General features: G+C 33.2%; 1 protein-coding gene across 3 annotated transcripts in view; it reads left to right on the plus strand.

Annotated features, from left to right (window-relative positions):
* Nucleotides 1-24853, plus strand: part of LOC145293851 (uncharacterized) — a 3143230-nt gene that overhangs the window by 1448482 nt on the left and 1669895 nt on the right. For all 3 annotated transcript variants that reach the window (XM_080140773.1, XM_080140596.1, XM_080140684.1), the window contains one exon: nucleotides 10906-11208. The gene's annotated coding sequence lies outside the window, so the exon portion shown is untranslated. The remainder of the gene's footprint in view (nucleotides 1-10905; nucleotides 11209-24853) is intronic.

The following is a 24853-nucleotide window of genomic DNA, read 5'->3' on the forward strand; positions in this document are numbered from 1 at the left end:
CACCGCAAAGTCTAATCTATGAGAGGGAGAGTGATATAGAGAGAGAGAGGTAGGGGAGAGAGAGGTAGGAGAGAGAAAGTGAGGAAGAGTTCGTGTAAAACAGGCAACAAGCTGAACAGAAACAGATGAAACATATATAGAGATACAGGGATATTTTAAAATACAGGAACCCCAATACAACTTAATTACGTGTTCTTCTTACAACTATTAAATCTATATATATATATATCAATTCATATAAAGTTTAGCATAAAATTGCATCGATACAATTATTGCTGGTACGATTCGTAATGCTCATTATCTCTGCAAGCTATCATAATACATTTTGTATCTAGTTTTTACGCTTGTGATGTTGTAAATTTAGTGTTAAATCTAGTTTATTTTTTCTAATAATGATGTTTATTTTCTCATATGTATCAAATATATGATATCTTCTATACCTGCTCCTTAAACTATATCCAGTGGTGAGGCCCCAGCTTGTGGGAGCTGGGGAGTGTTGAACCACCCTTTCATTACTATTGCTCCCAAGTCCACTCTGACCCGGGGTGATATTACCTGTTAGGATTCTAACTAGGGGTTGAATAAAACCGACGTGAAAACAACAAATATATTCTATAAAAAAAAATGTTCTTCCGAATGTTTGGATTTGGCATTAAATAACCCGAAAAGGGTTAATATGCCGTAAAACAAAAACAACCAACCAACCAACTTCTATATCTATTACAACGGTTTTCTATTATTCGTCAATTTCCATAGTGTACATAACCGTCGGATAAATAAAGATGATTCCAAAGGTAGGTCTGAAACAGGTGGCAGGAATAAGTTAAACATACTGCTTCTGTGCACATTTTCCAGGAAAGGCTGTGAATATAAAATCAGTGATTCCGGAATTAAATATATAATTTTATATTACTATTTTTTTCTAAATATTACGATTGCAGCAAAAGTATATATCGTCGGTTTTCGATGATGATGTATACAGATATTTTTAGATTTGTGTTAATTTGTTTAGCAACGTATTTATTTTATTGCCACTAGTTTTGAGATTATCTTATTTTTTCAGCAATTGCGTCTTTCTTTTAACTTAATGATGCGTATAGAGATCTAAAGCCACGTTGTTAATTATTTATTGACAGTATGCATTTCTTTTTACGTCGCCGTCGTTATTAATTTTATGCGTTGCTGCTGTTTTTCTATTTATTACTTGACTGTTATTTTTGGAATTAGTTTTATTACTGTTATCGTTTTTAACGGTCTTATGCCATGGTCGTGCCATGCGGTATGACTTTAATGGACACTAATGCGAAAGTTTCGAAGCTTGCAATTTCAACCTATACTACTTTTGGAATTGAACAAGCGGTTGAAATAATGATTAATGTTACAAAACTTGTTTAAAGAATACGGGAACCTTTTAGATAACGATTAATTATTCGTCGACTTACCCAAGGGCGAGTGCGTCAAAAAGCATTTTCGTTTTCGTGGTCGACAGGAAGACAAAAATGTCTATACACTACTGGCAATTTCCGCGCATAGATCCCGAATATTATAAGATACTAAGGTTATAATACCTGGAATACCCTTTCTTTAACTGAAGACGAGGGTGCGAAAATCTCTCAAGCAGAGATTATTACGTCAGCGTACGTTTTACGTCCTGAATACATGGGAAAAGGAAGAACAACAGTATGTGGCAGCTATACCCTGGTGCACGTCAAGGGTAATACCTCCTTGAATTTATTTAAATAGTGGCCGTGCCAAATGGGGAATAGAGAGGCATTTGAACATTCGATATTTTACTTGATAAAGAGGGGATTACCAGGATCCCTTATCATTTGGATGTTGCTAAGGATAAACTCCCAATAATCGTTGCGGGCAGAGATAGGCACAACACCGTTGTACTCCCGAAGAAAACCTCAGCCACACCAAAACAAACGTCGGATAACACTTAGCATTTCCCCTATCCGTTTTTTTCCATAAGAAACTGCTAAACTTGACGCTACACTGGAGGATCCAGATCACGATCCCTAGATGGTTGTATCCGGATAGAAGACCTCAGGCCGCCTTACTCTAGACCAAATACTAGAGAAAGATATGTTAGCAAATTACCCAGGTAGGGACAAGCATGTCGACGGTTGTTTATCGAAACAAATAGATGCTCGGAGAATGGATACTCTCTAATCCCGCAGTAAACCACAACCACTTCCCCAACCAAAAATTTCATTAGCTCTTACGAAACCTTCCAGATCAAAAGGCTGAACACAGCCCCCTATAAAACCAAAACCCCGTTCACCTACTAGAGTTATTCCTCATCCTCTCAAACCTCAAAAGCTATTACATTCCTCTCCCTAGTACCGTCAAAAACCATAAATCAGCCCTCCATTGTTTCGGATATTTCTGTAACTCTTTTAAATACTCCGGATGCATCCTCTATCTAAGCGCCTTTCGCAGTCCTCACATCTCTAGTAATATTGAACACCTGCCCCCTTCCCAGAAAATTGTGTGGATACCCTGCCTAGAAAACACAAAGTAAGGACACTTTATCTTCTCTGTGAAGGCATTTCTTCTGTTATCGACCTGCAAATAACCAACATGAATTACTATAAAACGCTGACCTGATGAAATTTAATTATTTCAGGAAGATGGCTTGAACGTCTACCGAGGATTCTTGATATTTTCTGAATGTAAAACGGATATTAACTTCCATCTAGAAGAGAAGGGATGACTCATGAGTTATGCTAGAGGAGGAAATAAAGCCTTATTTTTCACCTCCTCTCGTTATTTTCAAGTACTCTGATATAGAACATTTAAGAAAATAATGTGTAGGTAGATGTCACGGAAGGATGCACCCGTCTGTTTGAATAGCCGAACTAACTTTTCCTTTGCGTGGTGGTGGTATTTTTCGTGACGGATTCATCGATAAGCAGATGGGCAACTAGGCTTTCGGGAGAGCTATCGGCACACTAACGACAGCGATTCTTTTTTCTGAAGCCCAAACTTTAGGCAACATAATCGATATAGCTGGCAAGTATGAAGTTGTGGTAGCTGAGGTCTGACTCACGCAAAATTCGATTAAACTTCGATCTGAAACAGATCGGACTGTATGTCTGTTGCGTTCAAGGAACTTAGCTCATTTCAGTGCACCATTAGAGTGCGCTGCTTAGGAACTCTATTTCTTACTAGGCGTACGTTAATTCTCGTTTGGAGGTGCTTCTTTGCCAATAAAAAAGGTATTTTATGCATTGTGTGACCCGTCCTTCATGAATCCGAAATGAAGACTGTGCGTTGCAGGTGTTACAATAAAATGTAGGGAATTTCGTTTCATTGGTGTTGTGCTCCTAATAGCCAGGATGAGCTTGCAGTTTTCTTCTCTGATTGAATAGTTTTTTATTATATCTCGAACTTATCTTAGCTGAAGATTGAAACGTGGTTCTTCATCCCGATTTAGATCGCTTAGGGTTAACATGTAGGGACAATAACAAGGATCCTGGTGCCTTTTATTTTCGTGAGTTGACATTATTGACAAGTTCCGAAATGGAAGGCACCGTAATGAAGTGTGGACTTTGACGGATAGCCGAGACTCCGGTGCAGTATGCCTTTCGAGAATGTGTTCCTAGTTAGGCGAGACGATGTAGAAGTGTTAATTGTCCAAGTTTCCATAACATGGTTTACTCGAGCCACCGACTTGTTCGCAGTCTGGTAAACTAAAATAAATGTAAGCTTCAGTTGACTGGTTACTGGAAGCTAAACATATTCTTGTGCTATGGGCAGGGCTACTAAAACGGAATGCTACTACATATACAGTATAAATTGGCGGGGATATAATCTCAATATATAATAATTTAATTGCAGAAATCTCTTCTGCAAAAATTACGAGCTGAGGACTTTCCTACTTTCGATCTTGTTCGAATTTTTCGTTTATATTTAAAGGTCTGTATTAGGGCCGAGAGATTAGATTATTTTCGTTGAACTTTACTGAAAGTAGTAAAACGATTTAACTCGCATTCGATTTTCAACTGGAAAATCGATTTATCTGCCATAGTTTCAAAAGGGTGGGGGGCACCATACAAACGCCTGTCTTTCCTTTTAATTGTGTATATACATTTCTTTTCTTCATTCACCTCTAGCGCCCTTTTCGCGCATTGTATTATATTAGGTTTAAAGTATGTTATTCATAGTATGAGTTTTGGTGATGAAAGTCGGATGTACACGCTGTGGTGAGAGTAGAGTCGAGGCAGGATCTAGCTAAGTTAGATAAGACAGCTTGACCGAGCATAAGCCATGACCCATTATTTCGGCCGTGTGCCAATTTTTACCTTAAACGAACTTTTTTTCATTGAAAAAAATAATCATAATTATTCGATTCAAAACGAGAAAGAGCTTTTGCTCTTTGACTGCAACATTATAAAGTCCAGTACCTGCTACCAGAGAATTCTCCCTCTTCAGGACATGTATATGAAATTTCTTCAGAAATGAAACATGTCTTCAAATTGAAGAGTTTATGCGCCCAACGAAGGACTTCATGTCGATAGATCATGATCAGAATTGTTAAGATATTTACGAATTCAAAAGTGAAAAAAGGTTATTCAGACTCAACAGACATGACCTGAGTGTATGGAAAGAATGCAGCTGTCTTTATGGAATTAATGTAGTGCTTAGATGACATACGTCTATATCTGGGAGTGCAAGGAACCGTAGAGGATGGCGTATGACAATTGAACGTATTAAGAGATCATTACTCATTGAAAGAAACACAATTGTATCTCTTAATAGACTGAACTGAGATCTCTAAAACGTGCAGACACCTCGGCGATTAAAGATTATATAGGCAAAAACGACATCAAATTCATTGACAATATCCAAGTGATACAGGACAGTCTGTAAAGTTCGATTATTTTATAAGTGTTGCCGAGTGATTTGAAGCTGTTAACAACCGCCATACCTCCGTAATCATATGAATCTTACTCAATTCATTGTCGCACTTAGAAGTTACGAGGAAACTGAAAAATTGATCACATACTAAAAAAGAAGAATTAATAAGCATCAGGAAATTTAATAATGTTCACTTAAAAACACCAAAATAAAATAATGCCGTTACCCCAAACAAAAATAGCTACTTTTCTAAAGAAACAATTATTTTCAGACATGGTTGACTCACTATTATAGTAAATAATATTCTTCATTTTATGAAAAGTGTAAAGGGAACTCAATTTAATATATAGAGAGATCTGTTATCCATATATTATAAATTTTTTTTGTAATTTCATATTATGCATTATAATTTGCATATACGTTCAACACATTAACTCAAATATACGTTCCTGTCGAGTGTGGTTCAACGGAATGTCAATTCTAATCCTTAGAGTAACATTTGTGACATAGATCTGTGCAGTCAAATAAACGATATCGTTTTCAAGAGAGACGATGCTAAAATCTCGCTAATGAAACAATAAAAGTGAACTTTGTTTCTGTATCCTGGAAAGCGCTATGCTTCCCCTGATACTAAAACAAAATTCATTTTCTGTACAAGCCGCCACGAAGCAATGGGCAAATTTGAAACTTTGATATTCAAAAACCCAAGCTATTTCACGCGAACGAAACCGTAATTTATATAAACGGAAATAGAAGACTATATATTTTAAACAGCGTAACTACATCAAAAACCGGCTTATATACTCTGCAAACATGGCATACAATTCTTGGTCAGGTCGATATGACAGATCTCAAAACGCTGCTGAATATGCCTTAAAATTGAAAATAAAAACTTACAATACATTTACACTTACGACGTTTCTATACAGAGAGAAAAAAAAAGCAAAGTGCGAAATAAGATGCAAGACAAGAAGTTCAAGTCCTATCACTGGTACATTGTGACCTTAACGGTGGACAGGGAAAATCCCAGCTATGCATTACATTTTGAAAGCTATTTAATACGGTTAAATAGTATAATATTTCGTAAAGAACGAATCTGGTTTCTTGCTAGCAACTGAAAATATTTAGTTGAGATGGTTCACTAGGGTGCAATAAAATATATTCGACCTGACAATGTTACAGAATTTATTCATACACAATTAAAACTTTTATTAATTAACCATCGAGACAAAGATGAAAATCGGCCCCTAATTCACATAAACAAAACTGAACTGAGAAAAGATCATGTCGGACACTTTCTGAAATGGCGAGATGTCCATTCATTAAATCAATACTCGCAAAATCATTTTGAACTATGCAGAATATCTTGTGCAGATATACGAAAAAAAGCCCTTTAATAATATACTATCTAAAATCTCAAATAAAACCTTCTGTAGTCAAAATAAAATATCAGCGGTATGCATGTATTTGGTTAAGTTTGCTTCAGATTTATAGATAAGAGTAGACAATTAAAGATCAAGACCGGCCGAGCTATACATATTGGGTACGATTAAAACAGACTAGTCTACTTATTATTTAAAAAAAAAAAAATAATATAAAAAAACGATGTGCTAATTTCTCAGACACGTTATAATTTCAAAACGATAATTCATTATATAAATAGAGTGAAATAATATTTCCTCGCATTCATAAAACATATACGACAATGTACTCGCTGTTTACGAAAGCCAAGATTATTAATAATGCCGAGCGGGACCTGTTGAAATTCTACATGGGACTGATTCATATGTGATACATTGATGTTGGCATTCTGTGGATATTTAGCGTAAATAGAGACGATCTGATATTATTTGAGGTATGTTGTTAAAATTATAAATGTATTTATCCAAGCTACCAGGGATGCCCGGCGTAACCAGGTCGTAAAATACGCTTAAATATATTTTAATTCTTTCAGATTCCGTATATATTATTAAACACTTAATGTTCTAGCGACTTTTATATATTATAGACTAGCGATTTCCAAAAAATACATATATCTATATGATAAAATCACTATCTTTAATCGAATCCTCCTCCAAAACTTATGAATAAAATAGATTAATACGGTGCCATTCGTTACCAAACCAACATCTCATGAGGAATTCCTAAGAAATTATTAAAAAATAGATTATTTGAGTGTCATTTGTTGTAATCGAAAACGAAATCAAAACTTATACGAAACTATTGGTAAAAGTATTGTTAAAAAATAGATGACTGATATGTCATCAGCTACAATCGAAACCGTCAAATTATTTATAAAAACAAAAATAACTTTAGTATCATCAGCTATAATTGAAACTGAAACAAAAAACTCATGAGGAATTCTATATAAAATAATTTATTGCAAGAAAAGTAAGTATATAACAATTACACGATCTGGCTATAGGCGTGACAAAGAAAATAACACACAAGCAATCGTATTAATGATGCTGATGATTAAGTCGAAAATACATAATTAAATAATATCAATCATTTAATTAAGGAAATGAAGCAAACTTATTGTTCATTTTTATATGTCGGCTGTTGTATTAAACAATCTATTAATTTAATTAAACAATTAATATTACCATATATGTGCTTCCGGAGTGCACTTGCTTACACAACCGCATTTATATTTGTCCTCTATCGCCCCCACAATAGCGGAGTCAGTATATTTAAGAGCACATCTGAGAAAATTGACCACATCCTGCCTGCTCATCCTCCGGTTAATATCCACATTTGTTGTGACTACAAAGTCTACAATGCGAAATGGCTGACCCATTCGAACAAGACAGATTGTTTACGAACCCACCCGTGTGCCTGATACTTCCGCTCAAGACGCAAGCCTCCTAGACCTTTTTCTCCCAACTTAACCTGAAATTTGTTCATGTTCTGCTCTGTCTCAAATGGACTTTGCCGACCAATATTATCATGTAAGATTATAATGAAATGTAATAAGTCTTCAGGTACCTCACTACCGTACACTATACCGATATTCTGCGGCTGCCTGGAATAATTTCCGTACATTTATATCTGATCTACCTCTGCATTCCATGTTTAAAAAGGGTGTGCCCTCTATAGTGTCAGATTTGACCGAGTGGTTAATTGTAGGCATAGACCGATTCATACCATCCAAAATTTCAACATAAACTTAATAGCCAACCATGGTTCTCCCCAGCATATGCTGTTGCCATCGCGCACAGAAATCATGTTTTCTAAAGCTATCAACGTAATACATGCACTGAGACTAAATCAGAATTGCCAGCAACCACTGTAAAAGATTAATAAAAAATGTAAGAGAGCTATATGATCAGTCCGTTAAATCCAAAGTAGCTGAGCAGCGGCTTCGTTTCCACCAGTTTTGGCAAATAAAAACATGATCCTGAACAGAAGCGTGCGTTCTATCCCAACCATCATCAATGGACCTGAGGTCATCACGTCAGCATCAGACAAGGCCAAACTATTTGCCAAGAACTTTGCAACTAATTCTACCGTATGCGACGAAGGTCAACTCCCCATATTCCTCCTCTAGCATATGCCACGCTATGCAACATAAAAATATATGTGCGTGAGCTCACCAAGCTAATCAAGAACCTTGATACAGTAAAGCAACTGGCCATGACGGTATTGCAATTATAGTGTTGAAAAAGCTTTCGACCTTAACTTGTCCCCATACTTACAAAACCTCTGCAATGCACCCTGCATTCAAGAATTCAGATGATACGTCATCTCCCTCTTAGAACTGACCAGTAAGACTCATGTGTGTCATGAGTAAGCTGCTGGAATCCATATCAAATAGGGAAGTATTCATCCACCTCATCAGAAATAACCTCCTTAGTGACATGCAATATGGTTTCCGGTCTGCATATCTATTGCAGATGGGCTAACGGTTATATCTTATCGGATTAGTGAATCTCTCGACAAATTTTCCTTTCTAGATCAATTACTCTTGACATATAAAAGGCATTCGATAAGGTATGACATAAGAAACTACTTCACAATGTTCCACTACTCTATAACTAGAAATGTTTTCTCAATCATTAACTCATTTCTCCCTCATAAGAGTAGTGGTTGATGGGCAAAAATCAGAGCCCCTCAGGGATCAATCCTGGGATCAACTCTCTTCATGATTTACATCAATGATTTCCCTAAACACGTACTTAAATCATTAGTTGGTACCTTTGCTGAATAGACGACTATATCTGGCAACAAGTCTAAGGCCGTAAATGATATAGTTCTCTATGATTCTCTCTCCTCTAATATTGAGCGCGCGGTAGAGTGGGGGAAGAGGTGGCGTGTTACTTTTAATGCATCTTAAACCAAGCTCCTATCTATACATAATCAACGCTCCGATCCCTATCTGGCATATACTGAAATGGATATATCTCTTCTAGGGGAAACTCCATGTTTTGATAGGCTTCTGGGATTGAACTTTACTCCTGACCTGAAATGGAACACGTATATCAAGTCTACTGCAAAGGCCGCCGCAAAATGGGGGGTCCTTTACTGCCCCAGAAGATATCTCACTGCTGATGCAATTCTCTATCAATATACAAGCCAAGTACGTCCAAAGATGGGGTACTGCTGGCACATCTGGGCAGGAGCTGCTACAACAGCCTATCCTGCATTGAGAGAGTACAAACTCGACTTCGTAGCTTAGTGGGGTGCCCTTTTATCTTCCCTGCTATCTCTCACCAACAGAAGAGACGTAGCGAGCCTGTCTTTGTCTTATTATTAGTTCCTCGTCTAGGTTCCAATCCCCAGTGCCTTCTCGCCGATCTCTCACGATAAACACCCGTCCAGCTGAAACTACTGTCAAAAGTCTTCCCCAATATTTAACTGTGCCAAAACCAAAAGGTAGAATCCATGAACAAAGCGTCTTTCTTAGAACTACACGCCAGTCTTCAAGTCCAACATAACCAAATTCTTGAATGAACCGCCCCTTATGTTATACACTTTATCAAATCCCCAGTACTAACGATTACTACGATACTACCCCATTGACTACTGTATGCGCAATAACCGTTATCCCCGGATGGCTTCCGGGCCTTAATAAGTGGTTACGTCTATGTAAAAAAAACAATAAAAAACAAACACAATATTAAAAAGACGTAAATTATCACAAATGTGTACATATCACACTGCCGATGAATATATCATATATAGTCGAATGTATTTCCTTCCTAGTAATCTAGTTTATAAACTAATAAATATCTACGAATACCATTTACGTAATCTATTAGAGTAAAGGTTTTAAACTACGTTTAATACAGATTAATATACATCTTTTATATAAAAGTATATACATTGGCAAATATAAATTCTCCCTCACGGCAGGCGCTTGCTTAAATAAATTAAATAACAAAAATATATTATCTCATATTACAAAGCAGGGAAAAATTGATGGAATAATAACATCATGACTAATACACATACACTAATTAACTTTACAATGATGAACACAATGGCTGGGACGATGTGTTCATGTAAAATTAACAGATATTATCCTCAAAATAATAATCACGATGTGACAGTATCATGATAGAGAAGTATCAGTATCAGAATCGAAAATGTAACCCATCCATTGACCATTGTATAAAACCGAGTTGAAAATAGAAAAAATATATTAGGATTTGTTAGATTTGTAAACCATTAAATATTTCTGTTTTAGAGATTCAACGATAAATAGCAAAATAAAAAAAAATCCGATAATAGTACAGGTATTATTAGACAAATATTTATAAGGACCCGAATTACCCGTAGTAAAACACGATTTTTCTGATTCATGAGTATATTTCTTTGTAAATTTACTTGTTAAAGACGTGGTTTATTAGAGTAACATAATATATCTATACTCAGTATAAGATATATGATATAAATTGTACCCATGTCTTCTGTCTCTGTCTGTCTGTCTCTCTCTCCCTCTCCCTCTCTCTCTCTCTCTATATATATATATATATATATATATGTATATATATATGTATATATTAATATTTTTATTATTATTGTTATTATTTTCAGATCTGACAAGCAAACAGCGCATTCCTTTCACATATGAAGAAATACGAACCACTTGGATTAAAGCCAGAACGCAGTCAAATAATAATTGATGGCGAAATACGTTGAAGACAAACACATCAAATATAAAACGTAAACCGATTTTCTTCACAAAAGGACAAATCAAGTGCAGAAAAATAATTTTCCAAAAATAGGAAAAAAAGAACAGAAGTGACAACATCAAAGAAAACCGCAGTGGATCTCGGAAGAATAAGGAAAAACAAAAATAAAAGACGGATATTTTCGGAAGGAAAAAAGGAATTAGCAGTGAGTTTGTGTTTTGTTTCTCATTATGTAACGTGTAAATGTACACCATAGAAATAACATAACGGTTTCACAGTAATAGGTAAAATTGTTTTTTTTTTACAACAGATACGTTGTGTAATAAATCATATTTTCACTACTGTAATATATATATATATATATATATATATATATATATATATATATATATATATATATATACACCTTTTTATCGCGAAATAGTTAATATCAGGATAATAGTAGTATGACAAGGGAAAAAGAAATTAACTATTACTCATTACATATTTATTAAAATAAATGGCAGTTTAAGTAATTTAGTGGTTAAGTAATATTATTACTCTTTCAACCATAATAAGATATCCCAGCTTATTATTTTTCCAAACGATTAATAACTAATAAAACTTTGTGAAGTAATATTATTTTATAGCCACTACATTATAATGCAATTTTCTCTGACAATATTTCAAATATTATCAATCATTAAGCATTAATCAATTATCAATCTTGCTCTTTTTTATTAAGGTTTCTTAAAGCCGATGACATACGAACGAACAAAGATTACCTTTAAATAATATTGCTTACATGTAATCAGGAAAGTCATGGCATTCGTGCCTAATGTTTTGAAAAGAGAACCACTTTGTTAGGATGAAAATATAAACTACCTAAAAAGTGTTACTGATTAGTAATAAGTTTGTTTGATTTCAGTCAATATATATATATATATATATATATATATATATATATATAAGTATGTTTGTTTGTTTTTGTTTTACAGCACATCCACCCTTTTCAGTTTTTAATGCCGAACCCAGTGAATATGAAGAACAGTTCTTAATAGAATATATTTGTTTCTTTACGTCGGTTTCTATTTACCCCATAGTTGGGACCCTAACAGGTACTACCACTCCGGATCAGAGTGAACCTGGGAGCAAGTGCAATTAACGGGTGGCTCAAAACTCCCCAAAGTCCGACAGCTGGGGTCTCACCATCGGATAAATTTTAAGGTCATATCCAGAACCATATCAATATGAGGGAACGAATACAGATAAACCATTATGTCAGTAAAATTAAACTGGTTACCGCGTGTAGAGCAGGAGAATCATTATGAACCTTGCTCACTAAGAATTTTCTCATATCAGAAAAGTAAACCGCTGCTTCCAGTTATATTAATCGCTGCAGAAATCATAATAACTCAATTCATTTCAGCAGTAAATGGAATATTACGAAATAAAAATAGATTTCGATCTCTGCATTCGTTTCCAGGTGTTCTACATGGATTCTTCAAAATGTTTTAATCAGTAATAGCAATGATGAACTTAATGCACGCTTTGAAAGTTCGTCTGGTATAAAAGACTTATTTTTCAACTACTAGAGATGCTTCATAATCAATCAATTAAGTACATTTAATGAAAACTTCAATTAGAATGAGATCATCTGATGCATGCAATATTGTGTTTGGAAATATAGCGGTGATAGATTAAATAAATAAAATGACACGAGATTACGAAAGAATCTTTTTTTTTTAAATTAGAAATAATTGAATTGGGATGAAATAGCGCAGTAACTTAAAAGATGGTATCTAAAAATAAGAATAGGAGGTGATAAAATGGACACAACACAATTTTTAATCTCTACGATATTTTATCTTTTAGACGTAATCCTCTACACTAGTTTACTCTAATTAGTTCTTCCCTCATAAAATGTATATACATGTATATATGACATCTAATTTACATAAGGAAAACACGCTGCTCTCTCTCTTATATATAGCGCCAATCCTCCGACTCTCTCGTCAATGACCATCCCTCTTGAAGAAGCGCGCATAAATCGGGCGAAACGTTGAGTATCCAGGTCCTTCCATTTCCATTTTATTTCATATATATATATATATATATATATATATATATATATATATATATATATATATATAATAGGACATCAAATTGAAAATAACGTTAACATCTAATAAAACATTAAAACCATGTAAAAATGTCTAAAAATAATTTTTAACTATACAATAATGGGTTCAGATAAATGTGAAATGCCCTTATTCCGTTGAGTTATTAAAATGTGATTATCCTCGTTAGTAAAAATAATGTTAACAATATATGCCAGCAATTCTACAGTTCAATTTATTAAAATAAATTACAAATAAGAAATATATCATATTTGCATAAAAAACCTTTTTTTAAAAGTTAGTGAAATGTTATTTAGTTTTATAATGCTTATGAAACAAGAAATAAAATAAAATAGAATTTTAAAAGGATATGGTAAAACCTCATCAAATACGGATGTAAAAACAGAGAATACATCCGTATTACAATGTTCAGGGTTAGTTTTTGCTTCCAGTAAACGAATCAGATAACCGAGAAGTAAAATTCTAGTTTCTTACAAAAAAAAAAAGTTTATTTAAAAAAAAAATATAGGAAAATGCAATATGTAGGTATAAAATAGCAAAGCCTTTTCAATTAAGTACAGAAAGGTATGTACATGCGTGTGTGTCTAGAGATATACCCACGTACATACATACATACACATACACACACACATAGGGCAAGCTTGTTAAAAGGTTTGTGTCGAGCATTTGAGCTATCAATATATAAATGTATGTATGTATATTGCATGTCTGCCTAAAACTTTCGACAGAGGTGACGGATTTTTACAATATCACTATCGTTTTGAAGCTCGAGCCCCAGACGATAAATACCGAAAACATTGGCTAAATCATTAATTACTTCACCCTCAACCGAGCATTTTTCTACAGGGATGGGTCGTTTTTTTCGCCGATATTTTCGAAAGTGGTCCCCTTTTTTGAATTGTATTGCCTGAATTTAAGCCTACGTCACTTACAGTTTGATTGTGGCCATAACAGCAAAGACGTCGCGTTTTCCCCGTTCTTTTCCTCCGTCACGGTACGGGTTCGTGCCTGCCTTCCTACTACCACTTTTTTTGTTTTTTGCTCAACGCACACCTCCAAACACCCGGGAACCGCCGGGCACTTATGCTAATATATATATATATATATATATATATATATATATATATATATATATATATATAAATGTGTGTATATGTGCGTCTATATATATGCGTGTGTGTATATATATGTATATATATATATATGTATATATATGTATATATATATATATGTATAACAAAATATATTTATATGTAATCTCCTATATATTAACTTAATTGCAGAATTTCCCCTCCAGACAAAAGTATAGTAGGATTGAAACAGCAGCTGGCACATACAAATCCATTACGTCTAGCCTGTTAGGTAATATCATACGAAGCTTTTGACTATAATTACATTCACATACAGTCGTAATAATAAAACGCTACACTACACTATACGAGCAAGAGCATATACAATCACATCATCTTAAGTTCAAATTTTCTCCCTAAATATGTGTCTTTACACTACTACCAGTTTTACTATTATAATTCGCTTACAACCCCCTGCAACTGATTATGCCATTCAGAGATATAACATATGCTACTCTCACACATATTAATGAATAATAATGACTCCCTTATCTAAGCCTAGATATTATGTTTCCCTGATCTATTAGATTGTAACAATCTTGACTTACATTCTCCATTTTACAAACGTACGGTTAATATAACCGCAGTATTGCAAGACATATATTTTTCTCATCAATAAGTAAGAAACAAAACCCGCACATTATGTTATTAAAAACGTTGCATATATTGCTATTCAATATACGGATACATTACTGTATTCATATTTTTCTCCATTCAATCCCTTAGGAAAGTTTTGTTTTTTTAACTTTCTTTTCTACATCACCATCAACTATCATATTTAGAATGTACAGTTTAAAAAACTAAGGAATCGCTTTTCATATAAATATAAAGTACAATCAACACTAAACAATGCTTAAATATTTTGAGGGGAAGTATGGAAAGTAGGTAGGGACGGCAGTAAAATACTACACTCACATAACCATTAATGTGTTCATTCTTTTCCTGTAAACATTACGTACATTTGTTTTAATATTTTCTTGCGTAACAACGGCTAAAAAACAGTGATTTCCTCCTTGCAACGACTACTACATCTATGTATCTGTAAAATAAATAAATGAACAAAATCCCTTGTAATTAATCACATTACGTGTAAATTATTGACGTCCATAATTAATGGCCTTCCCATGATGACATAGGAAGGCACAAAGTCGTTTTCTTATTTAGGGAATACATACTCGTTACACATATTGCGTTACATTTGTGATTTTCCGTTTATGAAGCCACTTTCCACCCACTTAAAATCCTTAGAATGTATAAAAATATGGTTTCTTAGGGAGGGGAGACGAAATCGAAAATACCGTTTAAATTTCGATATAATTCAGATCTATATAATGATATATAGGAATTACTGCTTCATAATGTGGGGAAAAACTTTTCTATATTAATTCAAAGTGCAGTAAGCACCCGCTTTATGACTACTTTTTAGCTTAGGAGGGCGAGCTGTTTCGTTTTTCGTAGGGGGTGCTTAAAATTGCAAGTGTTACCCTCGGATTACCTGCGTTTTCTCATTATTAAAACAAACAAAAAAATACATAAAATACTTCCACTAAAGATTTTCTTTTAAATTCAATTTTTTCATTTGTATTTTAAAAACAAGTCATATTAAAAACAGACTCACACATTTGGAACATATACTCTTCAATACACAAATATATAATAGGAAAATGTGATTACCAGAATTGCGTTGGTCAAATCACTACTACAACCAAACGTAAAAGCTGAACCAGAAACTCGGAAATGCAATGAGACGAAGATTATTTATATATATTCGGTAGTCACATTTACCTAAATACATATTAAATGCGTCCGTACATTGCCAATGCACACTCACACGTTTTCTTTTGTTTGTATCTACATTCGACTTAGTTACTGATACGCATATATCTATATGTATCTGCCTGTCTGCTAACTCCAGACACTATTTTTATCCAGCCCTTCCATTTTGAGCCGCCCGCTCTTCGGTCTTTCTTAATGTTCCCTTTAAGATGAGCACAACTTTGACATTTTCCCTAGCTTATTTATAAATGATTTTAAATGGGTTCACTGTTGTAGATTTTCCAAAAATCCCGGGTTCCTAATTTCTGTGCTTCGATCCGTTTTCTCGTGGTTTCAGAGTAATCTTTCTTAGCTGTCTCTATCACTCTCTTAAAGTTATTTCTAGCTTCTATATACTTCTGTTTATTTGAACTGTACTTATGTCGGTTGAATCTGCGGAACGCATGCTGCCTTTGACAAATGGCAGCTGCACAAGCAGAAGTAAAACATTGGGGAGAGTGAGGTTGCTATAGAATATATATATATATATATATATATATATATATATATATATATATATATACATTACTAGAATACCCGTGACCCGTTGGATCAGTATGTTATACTAGCTATGAAATTAATATATGGGTGTGGCACCTGTGACCTAAAGAAAATAGTTTTTTGTTACATAACAGACATATTTCTATGAAAGTATATTAAATATGAAAAAAAGAATATACATAGCTTTCTATGAGTCGTTCTGTTTATAACTTACAGCCATTGGATTATAATAGGTTGCTATACTTATAGGTTAATCTGCACTATTCAAATTTTGATATATAGTTTAATTTAAACGCGAAAAAAACATCGGGATGCTGAAAAAGCACACAGTAAAATAATACGTTGTAAAATGTTCTGATGGTTGTCAAATGTTTAAGTAGATTTATTTGTAAGAAAATTACGTTAAAATAACTTAAACGTAATACGGAATTAGACGAGCTAAAATGCAGAAGGTATTAACAATTATTTAGATAATTTAAACGCGAAAAAAAAAACAATTGGAACGGTGAAAACGTACACATTAAAACTATACGTTGACAACCGGTCAAAGTTGATTTATTTGTAAGGAAATAGTTACAGCATATTGTAACACAGAATAGTTGAAAAACATCCTCACCTTTCCCATATTAAATAATCATTTCGAAATAATAACACTAATACTTTAGTGCGCAGGTAAAAATCAGCAAAAGAAGCGAGTTGTGTTTATTTTTTTACGTTGTTATGGGTTAATGTTAATGTGCGCATGCGCAACCCGATATCGTAACCAGGAAAGTGGGTTACATCACTCGTTACAATCTCATTTGGATTTTATAATTATATATTATATATATTATATGATATTATGTATATATTATATGGATACATATTATATAGATATATATTATATATATATTTTTTGTATGTATAGATAGTTTATATATATAGTATGTATTTAATATATATATATTATAACTCCTATATATACTATATCACTACATATCTTATATATATATACATATATATATATATATATATATATATATATATATATATATATATATATATATATATATATATATATATATTAAACATCCTAGGTTGCCCGATTACATTTGAACGTATTTTTATGTTAATATAGTTGAGATATGCGGAATTTAAATTATTTTTTTTATTTTCATTCAGAGGTTTATAGAGAGAAAACCGGAGGGCGTGAATGTTGTCCATTCAATTGAATATGCATGTTCTTTGTTCACATTTAATGATTAAGTAACATCATATTTCCTCGAATGCATTATTTAAAAAAAATGTCTATTAACACTTCTTATCTCATAAAACGATGCCTCATTAAATTACAGTTGCTGCCATTATTCATTTGTCTAACACTGCCAGATATTATATTATTGTTAAGAGAGTTGATTAAATGTGTTACCATATTCCAGTTGTTACGTAAGGTAGGTTTATGAACCATTTTATCTTCTATTATAACACTTTTTCTAACATATTTCACTTATTTTAATGTATAGAATTTTTAGTTGTATATTATTCTCTCAACCATTGTCTCCTACTATTCGATCAGTTTATAAGAATGCTATGCATTATACTATATTTCTAGCGAACATATTTGACTCGGTACATAATAGTTTTGCTATAATACATATATCATATGGGAAAATATTTAAGTATGTTTTAATGAATACATTATATTCGCGTAACTGTTTATAAAATCTGCACAAGAGTTAGATTTGTTTGAATTTACATTGTCGTAAATCATACAGTAATGCGATTTACATTCGAACGGACAACCACAGGCTTATGATTAATCAACTGCCAGTTGTGTTTACTGATCTCACGCTTAACCCTCATGATTCTAATGCTGAAGTTCAATGACCGTTGAGATGACAGGCCATAACATTGCAGTAACCATTTCCATGACCTTACCCGTTTCTATGGTTCATTAAGTATACTTTATTGCACAGCCATCTAGTATGAGATGATAGAAATTCAAAGCTCCACAAATGGAAAGTCTTTTACTAAGCGTAAAAATTACTAGAATTTACACTGGTTGAAAAATCAATAACTTAACTTTTATGCATGGTGATTTGTTTATATTTAAATGTTGCAAAATACAAGCGTTATAATATTTGATTTTTCTGCTTCGTTAATATTGAACATATTTTAAGTGTATGTAAAATATATACGTTTTATATTTAATAAATGCATTAACTTTAAACAAAGTTTAATTTAAACACAAACCGATTCCCCTCTTCTGAATATGAATGCATATGAAGAAAGGTTATTACAGCGAGATATTTGTTTACATGCCATTTTAGATTTTGAATTTTTTTAAACAATGAATAGAGAAAAAAAGTTTAAGAGTACGCTATTCTCTGAGTGAAATAAATTCGAATAATTTCCAGATTATTTTACAAAGAAACTGTTTGAATTTGCTGCGTGTAAGTTTTTCAAGTAAAATTCACGCAAATGTGGCAGAAGTGTAGCATTACTTGAAGAACTAGTACAGAGATATAAGGATAAAACAAGGCTGGCTTTTACACCCTATAAATGCGTTTTTTTACAACTTTAGAAAGAGAGATATTTGGGTTATGCACCAGCCCAGATATTGAAGAGTTCTTCATGCATCGGCGTATGTTGGATTTATTGAAATAAAGGTACTACAAAGTTTGACAATTGGCAGCACTGTATGAAAAGAACACTTTTGGAACAATAAAATCAATGGCGTCTACGTATTTGTCATATAATAATTTGACAGAAGAGTTACAATGTTAGACTAGAGGTAAGTGTTATATTAGCCGTAATTGATGGGTTACAAGCTGTCCTTCAAGAAATTTATTTCGCTTTAGTTGAATAAAATATAAACACTCTCTCCCTCTCTATCTCTCTTTTTTTTATATAAGCGTATTCAAATACTTAGTGGAAATTACTGATAATTTACGAAAGGGCATGTCGGATATCCGGGTAAATAAAGGTCCGAGAATAAATTCTTGTGTTTCATTCACATTTATGTGAAATTAATTTAGATTAGCAGCCATTTAGTAGGATCTGGATCTGTCTTTCAGTTATCGAGTTATATAACGTAAATGTGTTTTAATAACGTAATATTAATTAGTTATGACAATTTATTCATGCGAGGCCTTGGAAAAATATTCATGTATCTAAAGCGTGCACTGATTTTTCTAGCCTGTGTAGGGTTTCATATAAATTTATATAAAGTATCTTAGATATCAGAAGTAGTTTGGGCTTGTCTCAATCCATATCTCTCGTGAGACGGAAATTACAAAGTTGCGGCTTTTATCAGTGATAAACTTGGGGGGGACTAACATTTATGCATATAATCGCATTCACTAGAATACTACAAAAGCTGATATAAAAAGACATTATGTAAAAAATCAGCGAAACAAAATTCTTCTTTTTATTTGTTAACTGAGCTTTTATGTTTAGAGAGGAGATTCCAAAATGTAATATGTCCCCATCTCCACTCTAAGTGTATCGATACTCTATGCGTGACGGGATAGCTTTCTTAAATTTATATCCGATCTACCTCTCGTTCAGTGATTTTAAATAGTATGTCCTGTATAGTGTCAGGCATGACACTATACGGTGTTTTTTTATTGTTGAATGCACTGTATAAAACAACACTAGCGAATAAATACTGGGAACTCAAACCAAGCGGACATTCGCCGGTAGTCGAATGGAAAATAATAAGACCAGCTACCACGTGTAGGCATCTAGATTACCCATGTAGATTATGCCTTCATGACAAATTTGTTATCCTGTACTTTAAAGAACCCCAACATCTATTAAAGGGTAGAAGAGAACAAGCAAATAACTGTGTTCACAAAAAAAAAATTAACGCTAGGATAACGATGCAAAATAGTTTTAAAACGAACAAAAACAATAGAAAATAAACAAATAAATAAATTAAATAAACATGAATATACCTAACGTCACACAAATATCTATGCATCTATATATATATGTGTATATATATGTGTATATATATATATATATATATATATATATAAACTAACAAAAAAAAACACTAACCTAGTTTAAAAACAGATCCTTTGTCCGATAAAATGCATGCCCATTGGCTCATATGAAGGGGCGCGGTGGATAAATCCTCAATAGAAGAGGACCATATAAAAACGATAAACAACCACAGAATGCGCGCATAAACCTGAGGAATTCTAGAGTGGAAGAAACGGCAAATATTCAGTGTAGCTTAATCGCCATATATTTTTTATAAATTACTATATATATATATATATATATATATATATATATATATATATATATATATATATATATATATATAAACATGTAAGAGTATGTATGTATATGTGTGTATGTATATGTGTATGTATGTATATATGTATATGCTCACTTGCAGAAATTGAACGGCTGAATACTCAACAGGCAAACGGAAATAAATTTAATTAATTGAAAAATCATTCAATAGAGTAAAACAACCAACTCAATAGGAATTGCAATGTTAATGCTTTTTCTCTTACACCCCCATATATATATATATATATATATATATATATATATATATATATATATATATATATTAACTGTCCAGCATGAAGAAATGCATATACTTGTTATAAAGGCAATATATCGTTTATGAATTATAGTGTTTTGCAGATTTCTTGTACGATTGACGTTATCGGCATTAAGTTATATCCTATTTGAAAAGAGGTTTAATTCCCAACATTCAAAGTTTCTTCTCACTTCACTATCGCTACATACATCCTAATATAAACATGACGTATAGGCGCAGAATAAAAACTAGTTTTTTTAATCAAGCAAGTTACATTTAATATAATATGCGGTAATATAATGCCACGTTCTAGAAATCATAAAAACATTGTACAATTACTTGCAAAGAAATATACTTAAACTCCGAAAGCTACCAGCATTTTCTTTTTCCAACAAAATACTATTGCTCCTATTTTTATTATCTCCGTCATCTTGTTGCTATTGCGAAGATAGCACCGATCGATCTCATTGTAGAACATGTAATAAACTCTTTTTTTCGAATTGCGATGATATATTCCATGTCAAACTGCAATTAATTACGTTACTGTGTTGGCCGCCAAACCTGAAAATTGGAAGTTTTACTTGGAAGTAAAATATCACAATTTTATATCGTGGCGAATCTAAACAAGTGAGGTGTATGTTCATATAATATTAACAATTTGAAAGGTGCAGAAAACAGATAAAGGATAGTGAGATCAATCACTAAAAATAGAGACAACTCTTAGAGCAGAATGCTCTGCGAAATATAGTGAATTCAAGAGTTCAGTGATGAGAATTTAATGCTGCGTAGAAGAATTCATCAGAGTAAATTCACATACAGTCCTTGCAAGTCTATCACATCAATGAAATATTGCGATATAATGAGAGAAGTTGGATTTTTTAAATATTACGGAACGTATTATATTTAAGATACTTTTCAGTTTTTTTTTTAAACTGAGAGACTTGAACAAACAATGTTTATTATTGTTATGTAAACTTATAAAATTTATCTACGAGCATCGATAATATGAGTTTTCTGTTAAATAAGTCGAAACATAAACGATTCATTGTAAGTTCGCATATTACTTTATGAATACGTTCATAAATTAAAATTAAACTATGAATAATACCTCAGACGCATTTGACCGTAAAATAAACATAAATTTAAGAAATACAATACTACATTTAAAACATGTTTTTATGAATAGTTTGCACTACGTAACTTTTGATAGGTAAATAAAATTCGAGAGAGCAAAGTAACCATGGCCATGAATATGCGTGATATTTTCGAACAATTCAGTTCCAATCGCAATTAATGGAGTGTTCCGGGAAATGACTGGTGTGTCCGTTTCCCACGAAATGTCGATATAGAAACAACGCATTGTGGAGTCCAGGACATTCTTAGCCATGATGATTTTAGTTGACAGTCGAAATGGGTTGGAATGAATTTCTATGCAGTCTATTTTGATTTGTGACAGCAGTGAATCAGGCTATGGCAAGAATGACATCAACTTTGAAGTTGATGGTCACGCAACCACGGCATTTCGGTGTCTTTCGAAAATAACACTCATGTCAATCTACATAAGTTACATCGTAGGGATAAATACGTACGATGTAAAATATATTTCCTAGTGAAGACGACTGTAGATCGAAAGGGAGGATTAGATTTCAGAAGTGCTACACACACAGTGCTACACACATGCACACGCATATATATATATATATATATATATATATATATATATATATAGACATACATATATATATGGGTGTTTATGGGTGTAGCACTGTATGTGTGTAGCACTGTATGGGTGTGTAGCACTTCTGAAATCTCATCCTCCCTTTCGATCTACAGTCGTCTTCACTAGGAAATATATATATATATATATATATATATAAATATATATTTATATATATATATATTTATACATATATATATATTTATATATTTATATATATATATATATTTATACATATATATATATATTTATATATATATTTATATATATTTATATATAAATATATTTATATATATATTTATATATATAAATTTATATATATACATACATGCATATATATATATATATATATATATATACATGGGAGATTAGAGATTTATGAATTTGATAGTTAGATTTTTTTTTATAAAGTCGGTCAGACAAATTTTGTATAGGATTTAATACGCTACAACCATGTTGTATTTGGCCTGTAAGCACACTCATGGTATTGCGTTCCACGTACGTGTAGTCATTGAAACGAAGCCCATCTGAAGCTGAATTCAAATCCAGATACATATTGAATTAGAAGAGGATAATCGATAATAGTTTAACATGAACACAGTTTTTTTCTGTAAATGCTGCAACTTGTGCACTAGGAGTGACAGACCAGGTTTACATCTACGCAAAAATAAAAATAACGTACAAGTCAAGCAAAGTTTTGTCGAAAAACGATGCACCTAATATAAAGAATATAAAGAAATGTCAGAGTTCATTTTCTTTTTCAAGTTATATAGAGTCGCTTAGGCCACCATGCCTTCGGGTTTTTCGTTAGAGTATTCGATTAAAGGATGTAGTTGATCGGTATACGCGTAAGCAATCGTGTAAGCAGTTGCAGAATGTCGTATACTTCTGAATTAATGAACTATTTTGCTAGCGATTGCTTATCGGCTTTTATGTACATGTTCTGCTTCCTCATGAATGGAGTTAAGTACTTTACAAAAGATAAAGCACAATGCATTTCAAAGTAAGCTACGTGAAGATAACGGACTTAGTAGAAAAAAAGTTAATTTTGGTTTAGAGCTATTTAATGAAATAAATTTTAAATGAGAGATAATCACTAAAATAATCACATTTAAATCGCCGGAAGAGGTACCTGGTATTTTTTTTGTAATTATATGTTCACCACAAACAAGGCACATTGCCACTTTTATGCAGGGGGCTACTATCAGTGGCAACAACTACTAGCGTACTATGTAGGGATTTCAGCAGCAAGATGTCGGTTCACGTTGCACTTGAACTTCTGTTGGTCAGTTAGTTGGGGAAGCAGACACCTGGACTGGAAGCCCGTAGTCTAGCGGTTCTGGGGAAGAAACTACTTGAATAGAAATATATTTTACATCTAGGGATCTCTACAGTGTGGGGGTGGGATTTAGCAGCCTGTCGGGTTTGTTGAGTGTGTTCACGTCGTGGGGGAACACGTGCTTGAAGTTCGTCAGGTTATTCAGCAGTTAAATACTTCTAAAACAGGCAGAGGGATGCAACGTTTCGTCAATGGAGCAGAGGCTGAAGCTTAAATCCCAGTTCAGGGCCTATCAGATTTGCGACTCTCTTTTGAACCTTGTCAATGAGCGAGCGATTAGTAGCAGATGCACCAGCCCAAATATGACAGCAATACTCCATGTATGGGCGAATTGTGGCCGTATAGAGGTATACGATTCTTTCGGTAGCGAGCCCCTACCTCCCTTGCAGTGGCCCTGGCAATGTTTTCAATATAATTGTTCCAACTCATGTTTCCTGTGAACGTAAGGCCAAGTAGTTTGAAAGATGTACTCTCAGACAGGGAGTCACTGCCCATTGCTATTGGTGGCAGGGAATGTTTCTTGTAATTACTGAAGGAAACTAGTTTAGTCTTGGCGGCATCGAACGTGGGCATCCATTTTTGCCCTTATTCCACTACAGATTAGAGGTCGTCCTCTAGTGTTTCTGCCATTTCTTTAGATGTGTTCATTTGTTTTCCTGTCGTGCCTGTTATAGAGTGTGATGTC

Source organism: Euprymna scolopes, chromosome 1 (genome assembly GCF_053919585.1).
Source record: "Euprymna scolopes isolate OS-2025 chromosome 1, ASM5391958v1, whole genome shotgun sequence".
Lineage (NCBI taxonomy): Eukaryota > Metazoa > Mollusca > Cephalopoda > Sepiida > Sepiolidae > Euprymna > Euprymna scolopes.